A 10,779-nucleotide genomic window follows, 5' to 3' on the forward strand; every position below is an offset into this window, starting at 1 on the left:
AACTCACCCAGCCACATAGCCCGGAAGTAACTGAGGACTTGAATCCAGCTAGTTGAAGCAGGGTCTCTACCACCAATGCCTCTCAAGTGAGAACTCATTGCAGGGGTCCTAAACACTAATGCAAACTTTGGTTGCACACCTAGTCTGTACAAATACTTTTGAACATGACTTTTGTTTTTAAATGTATGTATGTTACAACTTAGGTATATATATATATATATATATATATATATATATATATATATTCTCTGTGCTAATGTGTGTATTATAGCACAAACATTAGGGACCTCCCTGGCGGTCCAGTGGTTAAGACTCCACGCTTCCACTGCAGGGGGCACGTGTTCGAGCCCTGGTCGGGGAACTAAGATCCTGCATGCCATGCTGCACAGCCAAACAAACAAACAAACAAACATTAAAATAGAATATTTGGAAGACTAAGATGAAATAAGAATACAAATTCTGACTTTTTTCCTTCCCACACCCCAGTGGATCACTGCATGAACTTTCTGGGGTTCTACAGGCATCTACTTTGGAGACAGCTACCTTAGTGGACAAGAGAATCCCCTGGATGTTTCCAGAGCAGGTGAGCAGACTCATTCAGTGGAGGCCTCAGATACACAGGCAGGTCTGGGTTGGCATGCACCGAGGGAGACAAAGGCAGCTTGGGGCACAGTCCCTGAGGCAGGGTGAAGCTCCAGGGTGGGTCTGGGAGGGTAAATGGAGTCTTTCATAACCTTTATGAACATTAGGTCAGATTCTCCTCAACTCTCTCAGCCTCGGGCTTCTAGCTGTAAAACAGGTGGGGCGATCTCCAGCTCACAGGATTGTTGTAGAATTAAACAAGATTCAATCATAAGTGTCTAGTGCAGCGCATGGCACACTGTCTGTCCAATAAGCTAGTTCAACTTCTCCCTCTTCTTCTCATCTGTGCGTAAAACTCGAAGCTGCTCTGAGCAAAACGAGTGGATAAATCCCATATTTCGCTGTTTGGAATTGGAGACCCTGCCAACTTCCACCTTCCTTTTCAACCTTCTCCCCAGAGGAAGAGGGATCCCCGGTGCCATTGGACTGGTCTCCCCACAGTGGCTCCCACCCCCAAATATCTGAGGTTCCTTCCATAGAACATTCACTTGGACTGTTCTTCCTTAGCCTCTGTTTCCGCTCCACCCTCCAAATCCCACCCATCTTCAAGTCCCCCCTCCCCCACCCTCCCCCATGGCAACTCCTGAATCACTGAAGGGGCTTGGGGGCAGTCTGGTCAGAAGGGGGCTCAGGGACTTGTCTGGATGCTGTATTTGTGTAGCATTTCACGTGAAGTTAAGAAAACCCAGGTCGTGTATCTTATAGAATGCCCCAGTGGAGGGTGAGGGGGCAGCTCACCACACTTTGGTGCCTCCGCTGATCCCAGTCCCCGTGGATCTGTCCTTCTGCCCTCACTGCTGGCATGTTCTCTCCAGCATTGGCGTTTTTTTTTTCCCCACGCAGCATGCAGGATCTTAGTTCCCCAACCAGGGATCGAACACGTGCCCCCTGCCGTGGAAGCTCGGAGTCTTAACCACTGGACCGCCGGGGAAGTCCCTCTCCGGCACTGTTAGTCCGTCTTTTTCTTGGGTATACACAGACTCCCCAGGCAGATTGTCACCTCTCGGCGAACAGGGTCCCGTGTGGATCTCTCAGGCCCTGCAAGGAGTTGGCATCAGGAAACGTTTGTGGACGGACATGTGACGTGCTGAGGAGATGAGTCGCAGCAACTGTGCTGTGTTGAGAAGTGTTGTTGTGGGAATTGGGATTATTAGCCGTGGCAATCATCGTAGTTCCCACAGCCCAGCTAATGAGTGGTTGTGTGTCCCGGGGATGGGATTCCTTGGATTCCCAAAGGATGGAAGGAGCAAGTTTTGGAGAGAATCGACAGCAGTGCGAGTGAGGGAGATTGTGCCGAGCAGAGAGGTCAGGCGAGCCCAGAGGGGCAGCCAGGTGACAGGCTGAGTTGAGGGAAGGAGGTGGATGGAGGCATTGGGGGTGGGGGGGTGGGCTGGAGGCAGGCTGACGTGATCCTTCGGTGATGCTGGGTTATTGTTAGTGTTCATTGTGCCTTTGGACACGTGGCAGGCATTCCTGACTCCACTGGGAGCTGATTTCCCTTAAGAAGACGGCAGCCCAGGGATTGCTGAGAGAGGCTGAGTGCAACCGAGGGGGCGGGCCGACAGCCCCCCACAAGAAGGCCAAGAAGGCTGGGAGGGGGTGGGGAGAAACCACAGGCCTGTCCCCGAGGGAAGGCTGTCAGGCAACATCTGACCCAGGGATGGGAAGCGCCAGGCCCTGCCTCCACCCCAGGGACCACACACCCGTGGCAGAGTTCGTGGCAGAGTTCGCTCATTGCACAAGTATTTATGGGGCACCCATTACCAACTGAGCACCCACGGAGCAGCTATAGGAGGGTTTCTTTCTCTTGGAGCTTATGTTCACGGGCATGAAAAATAAATAAGCTAACGTTTTCAGCCTCTAGTAAGTTCCATAAAGACCATAAGTCAGGGTGATCCAGCAAAGAGGGACGGAAGGCAAGGGGGACCACTTCAGATTGTGTGGTCAAGGAAGACCCCTGTGAGGAGGTAACATCTGAGTTGCAGTTTGAATCACGCGATGGAGGCAGCCACTGATGACCTGGGGAGATCATTCTAGGCAGAAGGAATGGTCAGTGCAAAGGCCCTGAGATGTGACAAAATGAAAGACCAGGGGGAGAAAGGTTCAGGGTGAGATCTGAAAGGCAGATTGGGGCCAGATCATAGCAGACCTGGAAGAGAGCATGGATTTCACGCCGACAGAAGGAGCCATTAGTGTATTTTCAGTAGCAGAGGGACATGATCTCACCATTGACAGACCAGCGTGGTATCCAAGTAATCCAGCTGGGTTCAGCATGTAGTTGGGAGACAGAGCTGACAGGAAGTGCACGTGTTTTGAATATGGGGGTGATGGTGGGAAGAGAACCCTTTCCACTGAGCCCAGATGTGTGGGACCTCAGGATCTCTCTCAACAAAGCGCCGGATGTGGAGCGTGTAGGCCGTTCCCCATCTGGTCCAGCCTTAAGTTTACAGACAGGGAGACTGAAGAAAGAGCCTTAGAAGTCTCCTTGTCCAGCCTCCTGGGGGCTGTGAATTCTCCAAGGTCCCCCTGAAATTCAGTGGCTGAGCTGGCACTCGAACCCAGGCCTCCTGGGCCCTGGTCCAGGCCTGTTGCTAGCCCGCCCTGCTGCCTCTCAGCTGAAGGTGGCAGAGGAGGGAGGAATCACTGCCGGGAATGACCTGACTAGTCACGACGATGTGGTGAGGTCACCCAGGAGAAGCGTCGAAAAGCAGTGGAGACTGGAGAGGGCAGGCCGAGGTGTCAGGACACTGCCGTGGAAGCAGCCAAAGGTTGGGGGAGGGCACCCTGGAAGGCTCTGAGGGCAAGGAGTCCAGGTGAATGGAGCAAGGCAGCATTTTCAGGCTGGCATGCCTGAGGAGGACCTCTTAGAGCAGAGCCTGTGTGGGCCACTGACCCCTGAGGGTCTTGGGAGAGACCCAAGTAGGAAGACCCCAGAGAAACTTCTTGCAGGGGCTTCCTAGAACCAAGACCACAGGTATAGACAGAGAGTGGGCAAGGCCAGTGGCTCACTGGGCCCAGCTAGGACTGCATACCTCCAACCCACGCCCACCTCGAAGGGGCTGGGGGCGGACCCTCCAGGGGGAGGTGAGGTAAGGAAAGAAGCTGGAGATGTAGCCTGCACCGCTAGAGAGAATCCGAGACCGGCAGCTGCATTCACTCCCTGTCCACTCCTTACAACAGTAATAGGATCAACGTCTTCCTCTTACTCGGGGCTGCTTCTGGACCAGGGCGTTTCTGTGCGTGAGCTTGGGCATTACCTCCATTTTACAAATGAGGCTCAGAGAGTTTCAGGAGCTTTCCTAGGGTCCCGTAGTTCAAAAGTGGCAGAGTCAGCATTTGAAGGCAGCTTCTTAACCACGGTGGGCTGCTGTCTTGGATCCCCTCTGTGACCTTGAGCAAGCCTCCCTGAGTCTCTGCCTGTGAAATGATGGAGTTGGCATAAATGAGCCCCACTAGGCCCTGTGGCTCTCAACTGGGGCCCAGAGTTGCTTCTCTAGTAAGGGAGCTCAGGGGTCTGATGGAGGGAGCCAGGGCCCTGTCCCGGAGCTGTGTTCTCCACCGGCCTGGGCGAGGTGGTTAAGAGAGTGGGCTCTGCCAGGCCGCTATCTCTGCTGAGGATAGATGCGAGGACCGAATGCACGTATCAGGTCTCAGAGAGGGCCTGGCACACAGTAGGTGCTCAATAAGTGATAGCTCTTCATGTGTCCTCAGAGAGAGTGGAGGCTGTCCCTTTACCATCCAACCATTCACTCATTCAGCAAATATTTGTTAAATCCCTGCAGTGCACCAGACACCAGTCTTGATACTGGTGATGCAGTGATGCCCCCAAAGATCTGTAACTCCCTGCTTTCATGCAACTGATACTCCGGTGGGGGAAGCAGACCAAGAAAAACAAAAGTCAAATAAGTGCCATATAGAATAAGTTAGGTAGTGGTTAAGTGCCAGGAAAAAAAATGAAGCAGAGAAGGAGAGACAGATCTTAAATCAGGATTGGAAGGCCTCCCTGTGAAAGGGACTTGAGAGTCCTGACCTGAGGGAGGTGAGGTGCACAGCTGAGGGAAAAGTGCCCCAGGCAGCAGGAGAGCCAGGCCTGAGGTCAACCTCAGGGCACAGATTGTGTAGGGTCGTTTTAAGGACCCTCCCCTGCTGCGCGGTAAATCCATGGTGACCTCCTCCTCCCCACACCCCACCCCCAAGACTCAGGTTGCAGGTCCCTTGGGGGTGGTGCTGAAATCTTTCTCGCCGTCACCGGGCACCGCAAGATCCCCAGCCCCGTGCTCTGGGGTGCGGGGAAATAGGAACAAACCGTCTGGAACGGCTCCCCTGACCAGTGCGGAGCAGCTAAAACCCAGGGTGGGACCCAGTGATCAGCTCTTCACTGACACCTGTCCCAGGCCCAACTACATCTTCTGGGTGGGTGGGTGGGATGTACGGAGGGGGGCTAGGGGAACTCCAGCCGGACACACCCTTGGGCTTTAGAGTTGCGAGTTAAGTCCCAGGAGGAGTCATTGAGAACCCAGTCTGGAGAGAGAAGTCAGGCCCAGAGGCTGCTAGAACTCTGTTGTAAGTTTTCTTTCCCTTTGGAACCGCCTCCCCTCCTTGGCTAGGTTTTGTGTCCCCTCAGTTTCTCCTGAGAGTTGAGCTGCGAAGTGCTTCAGAAGGACCCATGGGTGGTCTCAGAGGGGAGTAGGGAGGAGGGGAACTTGGGTCCACAGAACAGCTAATCAGGGAGGGGGTGTGGGGAGCATTCTTCCAAGGCAGAGACTGGGGGGCGATGGGATGGGGTGTGTGTGTGTGTGGAGAGGCTGGGGGCAGGCCTTCAGGGGAAGAGTGGGTCTCAAGACTGGTTGACCAGGATCTTCAATAGTGGTGCAGAGGGGGGTCAGTTACAAGTTCTGGAATGGGAGGGGACATGTGACAAGATTGGGAGGGGAAGCTGGGACATCTGACTGTTAATGTGTACCCTGAGGCAAAGGTGAGGAGCCTCAGATTCCCCTCTGAACCTGGGAAAGGACAGAGTAGGATTTCATCTGTTGCTGAGAGGATTACATGAGATAACACCTTTCCCAGTGCCAGGTACTTAGTAGATGCTGGAGGAGTATCAGTCCCTTCCTGGAGAGGGAGGGCCGGGAAGCAGGGCCAGGTTGGAAGGTTGGGGTGGTGAAGACAGAGGACACAGTGGTGTATCCACCCTGCTCAGTAGTGCTGGGGGGCCCTCTGCCTGGGACCCTAAGCCTGGCACCTTGTCTCACGTAGGAGAACCTGCAGCCACAGGGAGGGCCGGCTTCCCTGGACACTGGAAGCAGGATTCAGGGTCAGTGAGATTGGGATGGAAACACATGACGAAGGGAAGGGCATTGGTAGCCGAGCCTGGTGGCTGGCCTCTAGGACGGGTCACATTTGGAGACCTCCAGGAGATGAGGGAGTCATAAAAATGGGTAAAACAAGTGGGGGCCCTTGGGCTTTGATAAATGTGGGTGGCTGCCGCCCAGGCCTGCTGAGTATGGTCAGGGCCCAGGATGCGTTTGGGCCCAGAGTGGCAGTTCTCCCAGTGCTTCAAGAGAAGTAGGGAATACAGACCTGTCATATGAAATCTTCCCATTTTAAAACACTGGGAATCAGTTAACAGAACAAAAGAAATAACGAAAAACACCATGCAAGCCAAGCAAAGCCCACCACTTTTGCTGGTGACCCTCTTCTCGGCAAAAGTGGCTTTGAGGGCAGATCCCCAGCTGACTGCCCCAGGCCTCTCCTGGGAGGCTTGTCCTCACTCTCCTGCTTTTGGAAGTGAGATCATGATAGACTCATTTTCCCAGGGACCTATGAGAGAACAGAGCCATCTTGTGCTGTGTGGTCCCAGGCCAACCCCTTGCCGTCTCTGGGCTGCAGTTTCCTGGGCTCTGAAAGAAGAAACCAGTCTGTGGGGCTCCTGACAGTTTGGAGAGCGTGTGTGACTAAGTCCCTCAGGCTCCAAGGAAGGTGTGATTGTTCTTGAAGTGACTCTTCCCAGGAACCTTGCTTCTGGGACGGGATGCAGTGCACTCCAGCATTTTGTGTGTCCACAGCCACAGCTGTGTGCGTGAATGGATGTGTGTCATAATTTGGAGCTTTGCATGGTACAGGGTAAATATCATTTTAATAACTCTGCCCTGGAATCTTTCATCAACTGCTCTGGAAGCCAGTAGGAAGCCTTAATTAATTCTCGGTGACCTGGGGAGGGACTGGTGCTCCCTCCCGATTTGCAGATAAGGAAACCCCAGCCCAGAGCTGGGCGGGGACTTGGCTAAATGTGCACCACTTGGGGGACCCTGGCTCAAGTGTTGGCTCCATGCAGTGTGTGGGGTCTCTCATTAAACGAGTGAGGACAGGATTGGGTTTGAGGTCAGCTCTGTACCCATCAGTTTGAGCTGCCGGAAGAGGAAGAAGGGTGAAGAAAAAGGTCTTTGCATTTGTTTTTTCCATGGGGGCAGAGCGCAGCATAGCCGCAGCTACCTCTCTGGGCCGTTTGTCAATATCCCTCCGTCTCTTGCTGTCCGGTCAAATCGCTGGCCCCTGAGTCAACCTGGCCTGTGTGCTCTGCAGCACTCAGAGCCCCGAGGCGGAGTGTCCCCCAACACTGTAAACATTCTCCTTTTGCAAACACCGGCCTTCAGAGGGGCCCACTACTAGGGTGTGAGAGGAGAGAGAACCGGACAGAGGGGAGAGGAGTGTTTGGGTCTAGAAGAACCCAGCTTTTTGTGCGCCCTCCTACTCCCCACCCCCTCCCAGGTTTTTCCACCTGTGCCCCCACTGGATCAGGGTGTCAGTGTCTGTGTGCGCTCCTCGGCCCCACACGTAAGGCCCCGTTCCTGCAAGGTGCTCCTCGCGAGGCTGGGGGGCCGTGTCTCCTGGCTGCGGGGCCCCCCAGCGTCCCCGGGAGCGGAGGGCGCGGGCCCTTTAAATCCTCTAGGGCGGCGGCGGCGGGCCCGGGATGACATCAGCGGGCGGGCCCGGGGCTCAATGGGAGCCGGCGGGCGCGCGCCAGGCGGGAGCGCGCGAGCCGGCGGCGGGGGCGGTCGGGCAGAAGGGCCGGGAGGAGGGAGGCGGCGTCGGCTGCGCTGAGATCCCAGAGCCTGAGCCCGGCCGGGACGAGCGGAGCGGAGCGCGGCGGCAGCGGCGGTGGCGGCGGCTGGGCCAGGAGAGGCTGGCGCGCCCGGCGGCTCTGCGAATCCTCCGGCATCCGCCCAGGCGGGCCGCCCCCGCCCGCGGCAGCTCCCCGAGCAGCGGCCCGGCACCGGCGCCTTCCCGGCGGGGTAAATATTGGGGGGCCGCGGGCCCGCGGAGGGGCGCAAACCTGGGGGGAAACGGGGCTCCCTCCGCCTCTTTGTTTTTGCGCGAGAGGGAGGGGAGGAGAGGGCGGACACACGCGCGTTCGCACTCGGGTATGGGGGGGCTGCCCGGGCGCCGCCCGCTCGGCCCGGCGAGGACAAAGGCGCGACTGGGGACGAGGAGGAGGAGGGTGACTATTATTTTGCAGACTTGCCCGGGGGAGGCCCCCCCAGTCCGGCCCGCCTCCCCCTCCCCTAGCTGGACCGTTCAAGGCCCCAGCCAGCCGGGGCGGCCACCCCAGGCTGCGATTTGGGGACGCTGAGGGAGGGGGTCCGGGACTGGGGTGCTGGGGTGCACCCGATACTGTTGATTCGGAATTCTCTCCCAAACCCTGGGGCTTCGGTAGGGTTCACCAGAGCATTAGCAGAGCCCCCAACCCCTTCGCTCCTGGCTTGGGTGCTCCAGACCTGGGGGTCAGCAAGGCTACTCTCCCGCATGTTGGCTGGGGGTGCTTGGGGGCCCTGGGGTGATGGGGTGTGTGGTCACCCAGCCACCGATTCTGTTTTCCTTTGTGGAGAGAAAGAAAGGGGTGGGGGTTATTTATCAGATCGGATTCTCCCGTTTCTGCGTGTGAGAAATCCATGTTTTGCAAGTCTCTGTGGAACATAAAACTATGTTTGTGCCCGGGTGTCCTTAGAGAGAGGATTCCCAAGCTCTTCACGCCCAAACTCAAAGTGGGGTGAGCCCCCTCCCCAACTTTTTCCCTTAGTTTTCTTGCATATTTTCTTTTTGGATCAGCCTTCGTCAGCGAGATAGATTTGGGAACGGGGAAGGGGATCCTGAGTGTCTAAGTTGCACCCAATAAGTGCCTGTTTGGGGCTCCTTTGCCTGGGTGTCTGGGATGTTCCTCCACTTTTTATTTTAATGGTCCAGGGACAAGGGCCCTGGCTGGGGAGGGGGGTGGGCAGGGAGTAAGAAAACTGCCCATGTGCCGTTCTGCTTGGTAGTTTGTCTAATTTTTTTTAACCAGTTGAAACTCCGGAATCTTCATGTCCGCCTTTTTTTTTTTTTCTTCGTTTATTGCAACGCCAACCCCCCCCCACCCCGCCCCCCAAAGGAGAGAAGCAGCAAAGAACTGGAAAGCCTCTTCCATTCCTGACTCAAGCCTCTCTCCTCTCCTCTGGGAGGCTTTTGGGGAGACAGTGCTGGGACAGTCTAGGCTCTCCTTGGGGCCCTGGCCCCCCGGGTGTAGGAGGAACGCTGGCGGGTCTGGGTGGTAGCCCAGAAAAGTGGTGGTTGCCTGCAGGGCTGATTGTTTGCACGCTCTCTTCTCTGCCCTTCTCTGCCGACAGCCCGGTGAGTGGGGAGGGGTTGGGGGGTCATGTGCAGTGTATTTATGTAAGACACCCAGACGGAGGGCACGGGTATTTATATAACCCGGCGTGGGTATTTATGTAATATAGGATGCGGGTGTATTTATGTTCCTTTCCTAACCTGCGGCTTTCCCGGCTGCCATGTGTGGTCTCTGAATTGGCCTTGGCGGAAGACGGACGGGGCCGGGGGTGGGGGTGGGGGTTGTTTGTGTGTGTACACACCCGCCCGCCCCCCACCCCCTTCCCCAAGCAGGGCTCACAGTGTATGTCTGCGTTTCTTTCTTCCTTTGGAGTGTACACACGGGCCGATGTGTATGTGAGGTGTGTGGCATGTGAGTTTCCCACATATGTGGAGTGTGTTCTGCTGGCAGCCCTGGCACCTCAGCTGGGACTGGCCAGGCGTGTGGGCAGAGGCCCTTGGTGGAGAGCCCGGAGTTTGGCTGGCGCCGGGTGGAGCTCCTTCCTTGTGACCATTGGTGAAGGGCTAGTGGCGGCTCCCTGGGAACTAGTGCTGGAGCTGGATGTCTCTCCTGGGCAGGAGCTATTGGCTCCTTGCCTCCGCTGGGGTGGAGAGCTCCAGCCTGACCAACTGTGGAATAAAGCTCTCCCGTCTCCCCTCCCGGGTGGGTCTGGCTTTCGGGGTAGTCCTTGGCATGGGGAAGGGGCAGAGCCTCTGTGCCGCACACAGCTGCTTTTCCACCTTCCTGTTTTGTTTGCCTCCTGGCCCTGGCATGAAATAGGTCCTGTTTGAGAGGGTGGAGGCTGCCAGGTAGGGCAGCAGGAACCCTGTCTGGGTCTTAGGGGAGGAAACTCTCACTAACTTGCTGCTGGGGTGGGGTGGGGAGCAGGTGGCGTGTCCTCCCTGGGCCTCAGTTCCCTGTGCAGGGAGCAGCACCTCTTCATAGTTTTCTGCACTTGCCCTCTCGTAGACCCTCTGAGATCTTAGGGATCCCCCATCCCTCTCCTTATTCCATAGGCCAACCCTCTCCATCCCCCAGAACAAAAACCACCTCCTCCTGGCCTTTTGAGTTTCCTCCTCAGCTGCCCAGACCTTTGCCCCAGGCCAGAGCAGAGGCATCCCTACCAGGGTGGCCCCTGATGTTCCGTGAGCTTGGACACCCAGGGTGGGGCCCAGGAAGGAGGGAAGTGCTCAGGTCAGCGCTTTCCCCCCAGACCTCCTCCCACACCACAGAAGCTGGTCCTTCAGCTCAAAACCTGGCTTTGGTCCCCTCAGTTGCTCTGCAGGGCCCTCTTAGGAGACCCTCCTGATCTGGAAGAAAACCAGCCCCAAACTGTTCATCCAAAGAGATCCTTGCAGAGAGTCCTTTGTGAGGTTCTTGGTGTTGTGAGGTCGAGAGAGGGAGAGGGCCAGAAGGTGGATGTTCTGGGGGCCCCTTTCTTGCCTTCCCCGTGAGTTGGGGAGGAGACCTCTCTGGCAGGGCACACTGCAGACTTG

This window comes from Phocoena phocoena, chromosome 11 (genome assembly GCF_963924675.1).
Source record: "Phocoena phocoena chromosome 11, mPhoPho1.1, whole genome shotgun sequence".
NCBI lineage: Eukaryota > Metazoa > Chordata > Mammalia > Artiodactyla > Phocoenidae > Phocoena > Phocoena phocoena.